This window comes from Phalangium opilio, unplaced genomic scaffold (genome assembly GCF_054372755.1).
Source record: "Phalangium opilio isolate 3A_F unplaced genomic scaffold, DU_Popi_V2 ptg000061l_1, whole genome shotgun sequence".
NCBI lineage: Eukaryota > Metazoa > Arthropoda > Arachnida > Opiliones > Phalangiidae > Phalangium > Phalangium opilio.
Window position 1 is genome coordinate 3,023,418 of NW_028324178.1, and position 13,116 is coordinate 3,036,533.

General features: G+C 43.5%; 2 non-coding genes across 2 annotated transcripts; both read left to right on the forward strand.

Moving 5' to 3' along the window:
- The first annotated feature begins 10,208 nt into the window (after positions 1 to 10,208).
- TRNAL-CAA (transfer RNA leucine (anticodon CAA)) lies at positions 10,209 to 10,330 on the forward strand. Its single transcript has 2 exons — positions 10,209 to 10,246; positions 10,285 to 10,330. It is a non-coding gene; the product is annotated as a tRNA-Leu (tRNA).
- A 2,510-nt stretch (positions 10,331 to 12,840) lies between these two features.
- Positions 12,841 to 12,961, forward strand: TRNAL-CAG (transfer RNA leucine (anticodon CAG)). The gene is made up of 2 exons: positions 12,841 to 12,878; positions 12,916 to 12,961. It is a non-coding gene; the product is annotated as a tRNA-Leu (tRNA).
- Positions 12,962 to 13,116: the final 155 nt, after the last annotated feature.

Sequence of the window (13,116 nt, forward strand, 5' to 3'; positions counted from 1 at the left end):
ATGTTTTATGAAAATAACTGGAAGAGATGTAATTTATAAAACGTCCCAATAGAATGAATCCTAGTCGGGGTGGCCGAGCGGTCTAGGGCGCCAGACTCAAGGGACTCAGTTTCCATCGTTCGCAACGTGAATCTGTGTATTCTGGTCCTCGTATGAGAGCGTGGGTTCGAATCCCACTTCTGACACGATATGTTTTATGAAATTAACTAGAATAGATGTTATTTATAAAACGTCCCAATTGAATGAATCCAAGTCAGGGTGGCCGAGCGGTCTAAGGCGCCAGACTCAAGGGGCTAAGTTTCCTTCGTTCACAACGTGAATCTGTGTATTCTGGTCCTCGTTTGAGAGCCTGGGTGCGAATCCCACTTCTGACACGATATGTTTTATGAAATTAACTGGAAGAGATGTAATTTATAAAACGTCCCAATAGAATGAAGCCAAGTCGGGGTTGCCGAGCGGTATAAGGCGCCAGACTCAAGGGGCTCAGTTTCCTTCGTTCACAACGTGAATCTGTGTATTCTGGTCCTCGTATGAGGGCCTGGGTTCGAATCCCACTTCTGACACGATATGTTTTATGAAATTAACTGGAACAGATGTAATTTATAAAACGTCCCAATTGAATGAAGCCAAGTCGGGGTGGCCGAGCGGTCTAAGGCGCCAGACTCAAGGGGCTCAGTTTCCTCCGTTCACAACGTGAATCTGTGTATTCTGGTCCTCGTATGAGGGCCTGGGTTCGAATCCCGCTTCTGACACGATATGTTTTATGAAATTAACTGGAAGAGATGTAATTTATAAAACGTCCCAATTGAATGAATCCAAGTCAGGGTGGCCGAGCGGTCTAAGGCGCCAGACTCAAGGGGCTCAGTTTCCTTCGTTCACAACGTGAATCTGTGTATTCTGGTCCTCGTATGAGGGCCTGGGTTCGAATCCCACTTCTGACACGTTATGTTTTATGAAATTAACTGGAAGAGATGTAATTTATAAAACGTCCCAATTGAATGAATCCAAGTCAGGGTGGCCGTGCGGTCTAAGGCGCCAGACTCAAGGGGCTCAGCTTCCTTCGTTCGCAACGTGAATCTGTGTATTCTGCACCTCGTATGAGGGCATGGGTTCGAATCCCACTTCTGACACGATATGTTTTATGAAATTAACTAGAATAGATGTAATTCATAAAACGTCCCAATTGAATGAATCCAAGTCAGGGTGGCCGAGCGGTCTAAGGCGCCAGACTCAAATGGCTCAGTTTCCTTCGTTCACAACGTGAATCTGTGTATTCTGGTCCTCGTATGAGGGCCTGGGTTCGAATCCCACTTCTGACACGATATGTTTTATGAAATTAACTGGAAGAGATGTAATTTATAAAACGTCCCAATTGAATGAATCCAAGTCAGGGTGGCCGAGCGGTCTAAGGCGCCAGACTCAAGGGGCTCAGTTTCCTTCGTTCTTAACGTGAATCTGTGTATTCTGCTCCTCGTATGAGGGCGTGGGTTCGAATCCCACTTCTGACACGATATGTTTTATGAAATTAACTGGAAGAGATGTAATTTATAAAACGTCCCAATAGAATGAATCCTAGTCGGGGTGGCCGAGCGGTCTAGGGCGCCAGACTCAAGGGGCTCAGTTTCCTTCGTTCACAACGTGAATCTGTGTATTCTGGTCCTCGTATGAGGGCCTGGGTTCGAATCCCACTTCTGACACGATATGTTTTATGAAATTAACTGGAAGAGATGTAATTTATACAAGTTGGGAAAACCAAAATGTTACCTCTCCGAGTCAAGACGACAACTTACAAACTTATTTACCCAGATATGGAAATGTTTCTTAAGTTAAAATTTATGAAATATTGAAGCAGTATACTAAGATAGCAAATATACTGTAAATCAGACGACATTTTACATCCAATAATGTTATACTTGTACACATTAAAATCATCCGATGGGGGAGAAACGGGAAATGAAGAGATAAAACTTAGGAGGGATATTACCTTTACGTGCTTGTAAAGGCCCAATTTTCTACTCCTCAACTGTATGCCCTCTATGTTCAAAGCCATATTCACAACAGCGTTGCCATATAAACACTATCCTCTCGTTTCACCTCAACGATTTTCTTAGTTTGTCAACATGACTGTTAACGTTACATAACACCAAAGCTTATTTTTGGCTACACACACTGAAAGTAAATGCGTACCATAAAAAGCATGAAAACACGAAGCTATTATCCGATTACGATCAGACCTTTCACTGGTCTGGTCTGCGTTCAGCAGAGCTCACCAAAAAAGACAGCGGATTTTGGAAATGTTTACCGGTGAGCTCTGTCGTCATTGCTTTTCTCCGGTCATGGGCGTTTTATAAATGACGCTAGCGCAATAAAGCGTGCAAGGTTCCAAGGCTTAACAAAAATTGTATGATAACATATTTATAGAGATAGATAACAACAGGAGCAGATGACAAAGGAGTCTCGGACGCCAGCTTCCATAATGTAGAGGGCAATGGAATCCGCGAACGTCACGGTTATTAACCAAAATCATTATGCCAGTGCCACCACTCGTAGGAAATTTGAGCTTTATTTTCCAACCAATAGCGTGGCTGCAAAGTCTCGAAAGGAGATCTGGGAAATCGCGTCTGGAGCCTCTCTTTAAAAATGCGTATCGTCTGCTTATAATTAGCCTAGGCTTAGCGAGTATTAGAGTTAAAAAATAGATTTCAACGGCTTTTTAATCTTTTTTGGGACTAAAATTCATAATGAAAAACCCAGCGAGTAACGTATGTACACTATTAAAAAACTAAAATGTGTTTCAGTGCCATTTTTTCTAAATTTCTTCTTGAATTAAATGATAGCTACAAGAGGTTGGGAAAAGAAATCACTCACGATCTTTTAAAACCCAAAAAGTAAGAGACAGTGATTTCGTTTCCAACCTCTTGTAGCAGTCAATTAATTCAAAAGAAATACGGAATATTTTGGCCCCAAAACACATATATAACATTGTGTTTCGGCATCTTTTAAAACCTTGCTTTTATCTTTTGAAAACCCAAACCCAATCATTCCAGTGGGCACAGATTGTTAATTAAGCATTGGCTTACCTGGGTTTCTCAGCTAGTTTGGACTTAATTTGACTATTTAGTAGGTTGAAGTCACAAAATGTAGTCTTATCTTTTATCTTAATACCAACGGTTACAGCTGCTTGAATAAAGTAATTATATTGTGTATATTTATGTCGCGATCGGATAAGACGAACCTCAGTAGCCACCGTTAGTCCGTTATTACAAAAAAAATTCCCAGCAGACTTTGGTGCCAGATATAGTCCACCAAAAACATCGTCTGCTATAATGTCTGATAGCGCCTCTAGGGCAAACGATACCGCTACAGCTGTGACGTACGCGGGTGCCATTGCCCTCTATATTGTGGAAGCTAGCGTCCGAGACTCCTTTGTCATCTGCTCCTGATAACAACTTTTATAATTAAAATTAGAAACTATCATATCTCTTAAAATTCTCGCGTGATCAACCGGTTTCACGCCAATTAAACAGCTATAGTCCCATAGAGCTATTTGTATTAATTCCTCCATGGTTTTTTCGCCAAGCTGAGAACTATGCGTTTTACCTCACGTTATCCAAAGAGCCGACTATTTTCTTTGAAGACCGCGCTAGCTCAGCGCTAAGCACCGTGACGCCACAATTCAAAAACAAAATCCCGTTATGTAGGACACTGCTAACAGCGCTGGGCTCTGCTGAACGCGGCCCAGATTTCCACCATGATTATATAATCTAAGCCTAATTATTTAAAAGTGTATTTAACTTTCGGCTCACTCTGAACCGTTAACGTCTCTGCATTACAGAAACGAAAACAAAACCCAAGCGTTTACTTTTTGGTTTACTAGGCCTATTGACAAATCAAAGTTCAAATAATCGAAATGGTAGCGTTCTTCTTGATATCAGGTAGCGTTCTTCTTGATATCAGGTAGCGTTCTTCTTGATATCAGGTAGCGTTCTTCTTGATATCAGGTAGCGTTCTTCTTGATATCAGGTAGCGTTCTTCTTGATATCAGGTAGCGTTCTTCTTGATATCAGGTAGCGTTCTTCTTGATATCAGGTAGCGTTCTTCTTGATATCAGGTAGCGTTCTTCTTGATATCAGGTAGCGTTCTTCTTGATATCAGGTAGCGTTCTTCTTGATATCAGGTAGCGTTCTTCTTGATATCAATAACGAAAGGATTATGCTATAAACAGATGTAGTATAGCTTAAGTAATATATAAACATCCATTTCAAATAATAATATAAAAAAATATTCTTGGGATATCAAAATGAAATAGAGCTTTAAAGCTACAAAAGTACTAAATGCATCATAATTACGAAAAATATTTCCACATATTCACTTTATATTAAGGATAAAGGGAAAATTATGCTTCTGTAGGATTCCTTTACACATCAAAGCAAAACGAACTTCTAACGCAGCGCACTACTGTAACAACGGACGGACACACACAGACAAAAACATAGACTGCTTTTTAACTCTTTCCGTATTAATTTTGAATTGAGAAACAAGATTATCTTAAATATTAAAATGAATATAATTAATATTTAATAATTTCTTCGTTAGTTATTCGCCTTATTGAACGTTACATCGTTTTAAAAAAGAACAATTAAACATTCTTGAGAGACTTGACTAATATTGGCGTTTGAAATGAAGCATACGCCGGTTCTTCGCCTTACACAAATAGGTAGTATATAAGGGTGTCGAACTTCAGTCAAAAGCAAGAACAACCGCAATTGCGAAAACCTATCGTGGACAACCCACCCTAGGGAGGCTAGACGTTTCTCGTAACCCTTGCTGATCGCCGCGAATGTCTTAAACCAAACGATGACGACGGAGTAGAAGCCAGGTGTGCAGACTGGTGTCCATGTGGGATGGACAAAAACAAAGACCAGAAGATGGTGGTGTAGAAGCCAGGTGTACAGACTGGTGTCCATGTGGTATGGACAAAAACAAAGACCAGAAGATGGTGGTGTTAGAAGCCAGTGTGTACAGACGGGTGTCCATGTGGGATGGACAATGACCAGAAGATGGTGGTGTTAGAAACCAGCAAGTACAGACTGGTGTCCATGTGGGATGGACAAAAACAAAGACCAGAAGATGGTGGTGTTAGAAGCCAGTTTGTACAGACTGGTGTCCATGTGGGATGGACGAAGGCCATAAGATGGTGGTGTTAGAAGCCAGTTTGTACAGACTGGTGTCCATGTGGGATGGACGAAGGCCATAAGATGGTGGTGTGAGAACTCAAATAGAGTAGTCATTTCCGTGACTGTGAAAGCAGTTCGGAAATGGCGAACACGTTTGCTCCGATTTGGAAACTGCGAACGCGGTCACTTGGGTGTAACAACAGACACACACACACAGACAGACAGACACACACGATCGTTACAGAACCTCTCCGTGACATACGTCACTCGGAGAGGTAAAAACATCCCAATTGATTGAATCCAAGTTAGGGTGGCCGAGCGGTCTAAGGCGCCAGACTCAAGGGGCTAAGTTTCCTTCGTTCACAACGTGAATCTGTGTATTCTGGTCCTCGTTTGAGAGCCTGGGTGCGAATCTCACTTCTGACACGATATGTTTTATGAAATTAACTGGAAGAGATGTAATTTATAAAACGTCCCAATAGAATGAATCCTAGTCGGGGGGGGGCGAGCGGTCTAAGGCGCCAGACTCAATGGACTCAGTTTCCATCGTTCGCAACGTGAATCTGTGTATTCTGGTCCTCGTATGAGAGCGTGGGTTCGAATCCCACTTCTGACACGATATGTTTTATGAAATTAACTAGAATAGATGTAATTTATAAAACGTCCCAATTGAATGAATCCAAGTCAGGGTGGCCGTGCGGTCTAAGGCGCCAGACTCAAGGGGCTCAGTTTCCTTCGTTCGCAACGTGAATCTGTGTATTCTGGTCCTTGTATGAGGGCATGGGTTCGAATCCCACTTCTGACACGATATGTTTTATGAAATTAACTGGAAGAGATGTAATTTATAAAACGTCCCAATAGAATGAATCCTAGTCGGGGTGGCCGAGCAGTCTAAGGCGCCAGACTCAAGGGACTCAGTTTACATCGTTCGCAACGTGAATCTGTGTATTCTGGTCCTCGTATGAGAGCGTGGGTTCGAATCCCACTTCTGACACGATATGTTTTATGAAATTAACTGGAAGAGATGTAATTTATAAAACGTCCCAATTGAATGAATCCAAGTCAGGGTGGCCGTGCGGTCTAAGGTGCCAGACTCAAGGGGCTCAGTTTCCTTCGTTCGCAACGTGAATCTGTGTATTCTGGTCCTCGTATGAGGGCATGGGTTCGAATCCCACTTCTGACACGATATGTTTTATGAAATTAACTAGAATAGATGTAATCTATAAAACGTCCCAATTGAATGAATCCAAGTCAAAGTGGCCGAGCGGTCTAAGGCGCCAGACTCAAATGGCTCAGTTTCCTTCGTTCACAACGTGAATCTGTGTATTCTGGTCCTCGTATGAGGGCCTGGGTTCGAATCCCACTTCTGACACGATATGTTTTATGAAATTAACTGGAAGAGATGTAATTTATAAAACGTCCCAATTGAATGAATCCAAGTCAGGGTGGCCGAGCGGTCTAAGGCGCCAGACTCAAGGGGCTCAGTTTCCTTCGTTCTTAACGTGAATCTGTGTATTCTGCTCCTCGTATGAGGGCGTGGGTTCGAATCCCACTTCTGACACGATATGTTTTATGAAATTAACTGGAAGAGATGTAATTTATAAAACATCCCAATTGATTGAATCCAAGTTAGGGTGGCCGAGCGGTCTAAGGCGCAAGACTCAAGGGGCTAAGTTTCCTTCGTTCACAACGTGAATCTGTGTATTCTGGTCCTCGTTTGAGAGCCTGGGTGCGAATCCCACTTCTGACACGATATGTTTTATGAAATTAACTGGAAGAGATGTAATTTATAAAACGTCCCAATAGAATGAATCCTAGTCGGGGTGGCCGAGCGGTCTAGGGCGCCAGACTCAAGGGACTCAGTTTCCATCGTTCGCAACGTGAATCTGTGTATTCTGGTCCTCGTATGAGAGCGTGGGTTCGAATCCCACTTCTGACACGATATGTTTTATGAAATTAACTAGAATAGATGTAATTTATAAAACGTCCCAATTGAATGAATCCAAGTCAGGGTGGCCGAGCGGTCTAAGGCGCCAGACTCAAATGGCTCAGTTTCCTTCGTTCACAACGTGAATCTGTGCATTCTGGTCCTCGTATGAGGGTCTGGGTTCGAATCCCACTTCTGACATGGTATGTTTTATGAAATTAACTGGAAGAGATGTAATTTATAAAACGACCCAATTGAATGAATCCAAGTCAGGGTGGCCGAGCGGTATAAGGCGCCAGACTCAAGGGGCTCAGTTTCCTTCGTTCACAACGTGAATCTGTGTATTCTGGTCCTCGTATGAGGGCCTGGGTTCGAATCCCACTTCTGACACGATATGTTTTATGAAATTAACTGGAACAGATGTAATTTATAAAACGTCCCAATTGAATGAAGCCAAGTCGGGGTGGCCGAGCGGTCTAAGGCGCCAGGCTCAAGGGGCTCAGTTTCCTTCGTTTACAACGTGAATCTGTTTATTCTGGTCCTCGTATGAGGGCCTGGGTTCGAATCCCACTTCTGACACGATATGTTTTATGAAATTAACTGGAAGAGATGTAATTTATAAAACGTCCCAATTGAATGAATCCAAGTCAGGGTGGCCGAGCGGTCTAAGGCGCCAGACTCAAGGGGCTCTGTTTCCTTCGTTCACAACGTGAATCTGTGTATTCTGGTCCTCGTATGAGGGCCTGGGTTCGAATCCCACTTCTGACACGTTATGTTTTATGAAATTAACTGGAAGAAATGTAATTTGTAAAACGTCCCAATTGAATGAATCCAAGTCAGGGTGGCCGTGCGGTCTAGGGCGCCAGACTCAAGGGGCTCAGTTTCCTTCGTTCGCAACGTGAATCTGTGTATTCTGGTCCTCGTATGAGGGCCTGGGTTCGAATCCCACTTCTGACACGATATGTTTTATGAAATTAACTGGAAGAGATGTAATTTATAAAACGTCCCAATTGAATGAATCCAAGTCAGGGTGGCCGAGCGGTCTAAGGCGCCAGACTCAAGGGGCTCAGTTTCCTTCGTTCACAATGTGAATCTGTGTATTCTGGTCCTCGTATGAGGGCCTGGGTTCGAATCCCACTTCTGACACGATATGTTTTATGAAATTAACTGGAAGAGATGTAATTTATAAAAGGTCCAAATAAGAAGTGACCACGTCAGGATGGCGGAGCGGTCTAAGGCGCCAGACTCAAGGAACCTAGTTTCTTTCATTCTCAACGTGAATCAGTGTATTCTGCTCCTCTTATGAGGGCGTGGGTTCGAATCCCACTTCTGACAAGATATGTTTTATGAAATTAACTGAAAGAGATGTAATTTAAAAAACGTCCAAATTAGAAGTGACCACGCCAGGATGGCGGAGCGGTTTAAGGCGCCAGACTCAAGGGGCTCAGTTTCCTTCGTTCACAACGTGAATCTGTGCATTCTGGTCCTCGTATGAGGGCCTGGGTCCGAATCCCACTTCTGACACGATATGTTTTATGAAATTAACTGGAAGAGATGTAATTTATAAAACGTCCAAATTAGAAGTGACCACGCCAGGATGGCGGACATGTCTAAGGCGCCAGACTCAAGGGGCTCAGTTTCCTTCGTTCACAACGTGAATCTGTGTATTCTGGTCCTCGTATGAGGGCCTGGGTCCGAATCCCACTTCTGACACGATATGTTTTATGAAATTAACTGGAAGAGATGTAATTTATGAAACGTCCCAATTGAATGAATCCAAGTCGGGGTGGCCGAATGGTCTAAGGCGCCAGACTCAAGGGGCTCAGTTTCCTTCGTTCTTAACGTGAATCTGTGTATTCTGCTCCTCGTATGAGGGCGTGGGTTCGAATCCCACTTCTGACACGATATGTTTTATGAAATTAACTGGAAGAGATGTAATTTATAAAACATCCCAATTGATTGAATCCAAGTTAGGGTGGCCGAGCGGTCTAAGGCGCCAGACTCAAATGGGGCTAAGTTTCCTTCGTTCACAACGTGAATCTGTGTATTCTGGTCCTCGTATGAGAGCCTGGGTGCGAATCCCACTTCTGACACGATATGTTTTATGAAATTAACTGGAAGAGATGTAATTTATAAAACTTTCCAAAAGAATGAATCCTAGTCGGGGTGGCCGAGCGGTCTAAGGCGCCAGACTCAAGGGACTCAGTTTCCATCGTTCGCAACGTGAATCTGTGTATTCTGGTCCTCGTATGAGAGCTCTGGTTCGAATCCCCCTTCTGACACGCTATGTTTTATGAAATTAACTAGAATAGATGTAATTTATAAAACGTCCCAATTGATTGAATCCAAGTCAGGGTGGCCGAGCGGTCTAAGGCGCCAGACTCAAATGGCTCAGTTTCCTTCGTTCACAACGTGAATCTGTGCATTCTGGTCCTCGTATGAGGGCCTGGGTTCGAATCCCACTTCTGACACGATATGTTTTATGAAATTAACTGGAAGAAATGTAATTTGTAAAACGTCCCAATTGAATGAATCCAAGTCAGGGTGGCCGTGCGGTCTAAGGCGCCAGACTCAGGGGGCTCAGTTTCCTTCTTCACAATGTGAATCTGTGTATTCTGCTCCTCATATGAGGGCGTGGGTTCGAATCCCACTTCTGACAAGATATGTTTTATGAAATTAACTGGAAGAGATGTAATTTATAAAACGTCCAAATTAGAAGTGACCACGCCAGGATGGCGGACATGTCTAAGGCGCCAGACTCAAGGGGCTCAGTTTTCTTCGTTCACAACGTGAATCTGTGCATTCTGGTCCTCGTATGAGGGCCTGGGTCCGAATCCCACTTCTGACACGATATGTTTTATGAAATTAACTGGAAGAGATGTAATTTATGAAACGTCCCAATTGAATGAATCCAAGTCGGGGTGGCCGAATGGTCTAAGGCGCCAGACTCAAGGGGCTCAGTTTCCTTCGTTCTTAACGTGAATCTGTGTATTCTGCTCCTCGTATGAGGGCGTGGGTTCGAATCCCACTTCTGACACGATATGTTTTATGAAATTAACTGGAAGAGATGTAATTTATAAAACGTCCCAATTGAATGAATCCAAGTCAGGGTGGCCGAGTGGTCTAAGGCGCCAGACTCAAGGGGCTCAGATTCCTTCGTTCGCAATGTGAATCTGTGTATTCTGGTCTTCGTATGAGGGCGTGGGTTCGAATCCCACTTCTGGCACGATATGTTTTATGAAATTAACTAGAATAAATGTAATTTATAAAACGTCCCAATTGAAAGAATCCATGTCAGGATGGCCGAGCGGTCTAAGGCGCCAGACACAAGGGGCTCAGTTTCCTTCGTTCACAACGTGAATCTGTGTATTCTGGTCCTCGTTTGAGGGCGTGGGTTCGAATCCCACTTCTGACACGATTTGTTTTAGGAAATTAACTGGAAGAGATGTAATTTATAAAACGTCCCAATTGAATGAATCCAAGTCGGGGTGGCCGAGTGGTCTAAGGCGCCAGACTCAAGAGGCTCAGTTTCCTTCGTTCACAACGTGAATCTGTGTATTCTGGTCCTCGTATGAGGGCCTGGGTTCGAATCCCACTTCTGACACGATATGTTTTATGAAATTAACTGGAAGAGATGTAATTTATAAAACGTCCCAATTGAATGAATCCAAGTCGGGGTGGCCGAACGGTCTACGGCGCCAGACTCAAGGGGCTCAGTTTCCTTCGTTCTTAACGTGAATCTGTGTATTCTGCTCCTCGTATGAGGGCGTGGGTTCGAATCCCACTTCTGACACGATATGTTTTATGAAATTAACTGGAAGAGATGTAATTTAGAAAACATCCCAATTGAATGAATCCAAGTTAGGGTGGCCGAGCGGTCTAAGGCGCCAGACTCAAAGGGCTAAGTTTCCTTCGTTCACAACGTGAATATGTGTATGCTGGTCCTAGTATGAGGGCGTGGGTTCGAATCCCACTTCTGACACGATATGTTTTATGAAATTAACTGGAAGAGATTTAATTTATAAAACGTCCCAATTTTATGAATCCAAGTTAGGGTGGCCGAGCGGTCTAAGTCGCCAACTCAAGGGGCTCAGTTTCATTCGTTCACAACGTGAATCTGTGTATTCTGGTCCTCGTATGAGGGCCTGGGTTCGAATCCCACTTCTGACACGATATGTTTTATGAAATTAACTGGAAGAGATGTAATTTATAAAACGTCCCAGTTGAATGAATCTAAGTCGGGGTGGCCGAGCGGTCTAAGGCGCCAGACTCAAGGGGCTCAGATTCCTTCGTTCGCAATGTGAATCTGTGTATTCTGGTCCTCGTATGAGGGCCTGGGTTCGAATCCCACTTCTGACACGATATGTTTTATGAAATTAACTGGAAGAGATGTAATTTATAAAACATCCCAATTAAATGAATCCAGGTCTGGGTGGCCGAGCGGTCTAGGGCGCGAGACTCAAGGGACTCAGTTTCCATCGTTCGCAACGTGAATCTGTGTATGTGGTCCTCGTATGAGGGCGTGGGTTCGAATCCAACTTCTGACACGATATGTTTTAAGAAATTAACTGGAAGAGATGTAATTTATAAAACGTTCCAATTGAATAAATCCAAGTCAGGATGGCCGAGCGGTCTAAGGCGTAAGACTCAAGGGGCTTAGTTTCTTTCGTTCACGACGTGAATCTGTGTATTCTGCTCCTCGTATGAGGGCGTGGGTTCGAATCCCACTTCTGATACGATATGTTTTATGAAAATAACTGGAAGAGATGTAATTTATAAAACATCCCAATTGAATGAATCCAAGTCAGGATTGCCGAGCGGTCTAAGGGGCTCAGTTTCCTTCCTTTGCAACGTGAATCTGTGTATTCTGCTCCTCGTATGAGGGCCTGGGTTCGAATCCCACTTCTGACACGATATGTTTTATGAAATTAACTGGAAGAGATGTAATTTATAAAACGTCCCAATTGAATGAATCCAAGTCAGGGTGGCCGAGTGGTCTAAGGCGCCAGACTCAAGGGGCTCAGATTCCTTCGTTCGCAATGTGAATCTCTGTATTCTGCTCCTCGTATGAGGGCGTGGGTTCGAATCCCACTTCTGACACGATATGTTTTATTAAATTAACTGGAAGAGATGTAATTTATAAAACATCCCAATTGATTGAATCCAAGTTAGGGTGGCCGAGCGGTCTAAGGCGCCAGACTCAAATGGGGCTAAGTTTCCTTCGTTCACAACGTGAATCTGTGTATTCTGGTCCTCGTATGAGAGCCTGGGTGCGAATCCCACTTCTGACACGATATGTTTTATGAAATTAACTGGAAGAGATGTAATTTATAAAACTTTCCAAAAGAATGAATCCTAGTCGGGGTGGCCGAGCGGTCTAAGGCGCCAGACTCAAGGGACTCAGTTTCCATCGTTCGCAACGTGAATCTGTGTATTCTGGTCCTCGTATGAGAGCTCTGGTTCGAATCCCCCTTCTGACACGCTATGTTTTATGAAATTAACTAGAATAGATGTAATTTATAAAACGTCCCAATTGATTGAATCCAAGTCAGGGTGGCCGAGCGGTCTAAGGCGCCAGACTCAAATGGCTCAGTTTCCTTCGTTCACAACGTGAATCTGTGCATTCTGGTCCTCGTATGAGGGCCTGGGTTCGAATCCCACTTCTGACACGATATGTTTTATGAAATTAACTGGAAGAGATGTAATTTATAAAACGTCCCAATTGAATGAATCCAAGTCAGGGTGGCCGAGCGGTCTAAGGCGCCAGACTCAGGGGGCTCAGTTTCCTTCTTCACAATGTGAATCTGTGTATTCTGCTCCTCATATGAGGGCGTGGGTTCGAATCCCACTTCTGACAAGATATGTTTTATGAAATTAACTGGAAGAGATGTAATTTATAAAACGTCCAAATTAGAAGTGACCACGCCAGGATGGCGGACATGTCTAAGGCGCCAGACTCAAGGGGCTCAGTTTTCTTCGTTCACAACGTGAATCTGTGCATTCTGGTCCTCG